Consider the following 4,446-nt stretch of genomic DNA (forward strand, 5'->3'; position numbering starts at 1 on the left):
CGTCTTAGCACGGGATCCTACCCTATGGAGTATGTACCTCCCCGACACCGTGGCAGCTCACCTCACTTTGAGCGTGGCTCCACCGCCAAGCCAGGAGACCCATAGTGTCTTCCGGACGGGTCAGCCCCGAAGGCCTCCCGTTATACTATTGTCTCCACCAATGACAATCCGAATTCAGGGGTAACCTTACCCTTATATAGTTGTGCGGTGTCCCATGTTAAGAAGAACAAACTACGAGCTAAGCCCCGTCCCACCCCAGGGTAATGTGGTTGCGCGGGTTAATTGTCACGGGTGAATACTTAGGCGCCAAAGTTTTCGAAAACGAGATTTTCTTTTCAACCATCTTTGCCAAGATCCTTTCCTTTCATAAACACACGCTTGGGTAAGTCCAACTCACTCAAGGTTTTCAAAAATTCTTTTCAACAAGGTATTTTTCCAAGGGGGTTCCCAACCTATAGTTTTATGAAGGAACTAAGAGTCACAATGACATGATGCTAGCCATCATACCACAAGGGGATGATAATTGAGGTGTTAAGGGGATCATACATACTTAGGATAAGCATGTATAGGGACAACATAAGGAGGATTATTCTTTCAGATTTGTGGTGCTAAAAAAAATACAACTTAGATAGTGGAGTAACACTATCAAACATACTCTCCAATGGGTACACGGCATACTCCTCTCAAGTTGAGAATACACCAAGATCATGGCATTGATACCTCTATACTACAAAAGTGGTGGGTGTGGTGTAAGTCATTATCTTGAGATGGAACATGCTCAAGTCGAGCATACAAGATAACCAAGAGGAATAGCACGGCCATGATACCATGCATCCCATAATCATAAAGACAATAGTGGAGTATCACCACTAGGGAGTACCCCACTAGCAACCATACATAGATGACAATAATAAAGAGAACAACACACATAGAATCAAGGTGCTTTGGATATCAACAAATGACATCCAACTAGACACCGAATCAGAGATCAAAAGATGGCTTGCCTTGGCTTATTTGTCCATGTACTTCTTCAACTCCATCAATATAAGAATTCCAACAATATAAATAATCTTCTCATCCGATTCCACTTCTTCTTCTTCTCCGGAATTGTTCGCATCTATCGCCGGAAAATATAAAAGGAACACAATCAATCACATTGCATCAACAAGACAACATTCAACAATCAACAACTAACCATGCATCCAAGGTATAACATACTAAGGGCCTATAGATACCACAAAACAAGTTTAAGAGTTTTAATTTAGAAAACCCCATTTATTTACCTAGTAAAGGTATGAGTGCATTACAACTTAGCAATTGCCTCTCTCGGTTATCACCATGGTATAACCAAATATCCCCTGGTAGATAACATCATAAAGATGACAAGTGCATTAGTTTGGCATCACAAACATTCACAACATAATTTCAAACATTTTTGGAAAAGTAGAAATCAGTTTTCCTAATTTAATTTGCTCACTTAACACTATACAAAAATAGGAAGCAAACCATATACCACATCATTTGAAAACTTAAGCAAAACAAAAGAGCTAATGTTAGGTTGCAGAGGTTTTGTTTTGCAAGCATAAAACAAAGGTTTCCCATCTCTACTAAAAAGAGTTGGTCAAGGGTTTTAAATAAACCGAAAAGTTTTGCTTCAACAATGCATGTCACACATAAACATTACTAATAGCAACAAATATGTATGAACAGAGACTAATAATATTTTTCCTCTATAACCAGTACTAATACAAGACTAACCCAATTGGAATCACCCAAAAATATTAAACCTACAATTTTAGGAATTTCTTTGAATCTGACTGTACAGAAAACAAGATCAGCCATAAATCGTAGAAAAATCCTAAAAATATGGGGCCACTTGCATTTGAAAGGTAATTAAACAGAGATGCATACACAACTGGATTTGGATTCAAAATATTTCTGAAACTCTCAGAAATGGATTGACAAGGTTACTGCATGTTTTCACCATTTGCTTTAACTATAGAGTTGCAGAACAGATAAAGGTTTGAAACTTGTTTGAGATGATTAAGAAAACATTCAGTAATCCTACAGAATTGGAATCACTCATTTAGGTTTAAAAATGGATTTTTGGTGATTTAAAAGCTAACAGCCATGTCTGCAGAACACACAGAACAAGTTTAATTCACCACAAACCGTACACAACTCATAAAAATATGAGGTCTGCTGCATCTGAAAGGTATTGAAACGCTGGTTCTTACCCAACTGGTTTCATCCAGAAACTCGTTTCCAAGCTCCTGGTTTAATTCGACAAAGTCAGATCTGACCAGATATTGATCTGTGAACCATTTCAGTTTCAGGAGGTCAATCGAAGTGAAACCAACGCCAAAATTAAGGTACTGAAGAGGGCTTTCTCTCACAGTTGAGTTTGCTTAAAAAGGTTTTGTAAAACGGAACAAATCTAACAAACAGTGATTCTGCATGTTTACAGAACTTTATTTACCGTGGAATATCCGTAATGAATTTGAGGATGAGACCAACGCCAAGTTGTAGATCTTTTCAATATCTATCTGTGGAACTTTGAATCACTCGATTTGTACCTGCACACGAGTTTTAGCGGATTTTACAAGTTCGTACCAGAATCTGAAACAGCAAGATAGCAGAAATTACTGCAGGGATTTTGACGAACTTTGCTCATGAACTTCAGATCTGAGGATAGCTCAAGATTCTCCATGCTTGGACCAACATGCACCTGCATCAAGATCCAATCTTAGCAATGGAGGAAGAATAAGAGGTGAGGAAATCAGCTAGGGTTAGGGGAAAAGAGAGAGAGAGATGCTCTCATGGTGAGGATGAGCTTGAGCGAGGAGGAGAGCTTCATCTTGGGGGATTTCCATGGCCATGGCCGGCCATGGAAGCTAGGGGAGCAGCATTTTCGTGGGTGGGGTGGAGGATAAGGTTGTGAGGGAGTGGAGGAAGGAGTGGAGAGTGAAAATGAGAGCAAAGAAGAGGAGGGTGGCCAGCCAAGCTCTATTTATAGAGGGATTGGTGGGTTGGCTGCCTCCTCATTGATTGGGTTGGTTGGGAGGCTGCCCATTTATGGATTGGGCTAGGTGGGAGGCATGGCTTGTAGAAGAAGGAAATGAGGAGGAATTTCTGGCCGAAATTGTCATGCACAAAATGGCCGGCTCCATTTTTGCCACACACAATTGAACCATGAAAGAGAGATGTACAACATCCATGTGTATAGACAAGGCATCATGTTGAGAAGGTAAAGTCAATGGAGGTAGAGACATAGAGATAGAAATGGAGAGTGAGAGTGATATGTATTAAAAGGAAAATGTGTTATCATTTTGTTTGTGACAAACAAATGATGGAAAGAGATAGATCCAAGGTAATATTGATGAATAGAGGTTTTATTTGAAATTAAATTTGGAACGATTAGGATTGACCACATGCAACAATGCATGAGCATGGCAAGGTAGATAGGGTGGTGATGGTGGTTTAGATAATTGCAGAGCAAGGCATAAGAGACATGATGAGTGAAAAAAACCATATATTCTCAAGGATGAATATGGTGGCATAAGTCATCAATTCATGAGGTCAAGGTGATGATGGAAAAGAATAGAGGATTGAGATGGGCATGATGAAATATAAGTTGCTCTACAAATAAGAGGTCAATTGGGAGTGATTTGGAAGTATCAAATGATCATCCATTTGATCAAGAATTGGAGGATGAGGGAGTACAATGTGGTAGATCAGAGAGATACACAAGATGTGCAAGAGTTGTCATTTGAAAAAGAACTTATTTGAAAGGTATTTGAAACACCTCAATTGTCAAAGTCTGGACATTTTAAGCATGTCAACACAGATGGTCGACATGGCCTCAAAACCAACAAGGATGAGTGGGTATAAGAGAGGGATGTAGCTACGGGTAGATGATCCCAAGTTTTGAACTAAGGATGATTGAGCTAGGGTAACACAAAGAGAAACATCAAGATGGCATACTCATGTTGCCATCAGAAGAAGAGCTTGATGTAGTAAGAAGGAAAACAATTCTTCCTAGGTCACACATGTGTTTTATTAGGTGAGTTGTTTGTCTGACCACTAGAGGTGTTGTTCTTTGAGGTAGCTCAAGACAAAACTCAACAAGCAAAACAAGACAATACATCTACCAATAGATCAAAGCAATTCATCTCAACAAACAGATCAAGGTAATTCATCTAATTAGCTTAAAGAAAAAGTTTTTGTTCCCCCTAATTTTTGCAATAAGGACAATTAGTCAAGGTTGCAAAAGTTGGGGTGTTACAAATCAAACCTTCTTTTTTGAAGATAGAATCTTCCTCTGGGCTCTCATATTCGTCCTCGGATTCCTCTTCTAAGTCTTCCTCTAAAGTTCATTTGCTTAAAGTGCAGACTGGTGTTCAAGACTTGGGTCATATCAACTGCTTCAGCTGATTCCATCGGTTT

General features: G+C 39.4%; 1 long non-coding RNA gene across 1 annotated transcript; it reads right to left on the minus strand.

The window, feature by feature from the left end:
* Positions 1–208: 208 nt before the first annotated feature.
* On the minus strand, positions 209–2,964 carry LOC127309315 (uncharacterized). The gene is made up of 4 exons (XR_007857098.2): positions 2,666–2,964; positions 2,480–2,576; positions 2,238–2,314; positions 209–1,117 (listed from the first exon to the last, which is right to left on the minus strand). It is a non-coding gene; the product is annotated as an uncharacterized lncRNA (long non-coding RNA).
* Positions 2,965–4,446: the final 1,482 nt, after the last annotated feature.

The sequence above is a fragment of the Lolium perenne genome, chromosome 6, assembly GCF_019359855.2.
Source record: "Lolium perenne isolate Kyuss_39 chromosome 6, Kyuss_2.0, whole genome shotgun sequence".
Taxonomy (NCBI): Eukaryota; Viridiplantae; Streptophyta; class Magnoliopsida; order Poales; family Poaceae; genus Lolium; species Lolium perenne.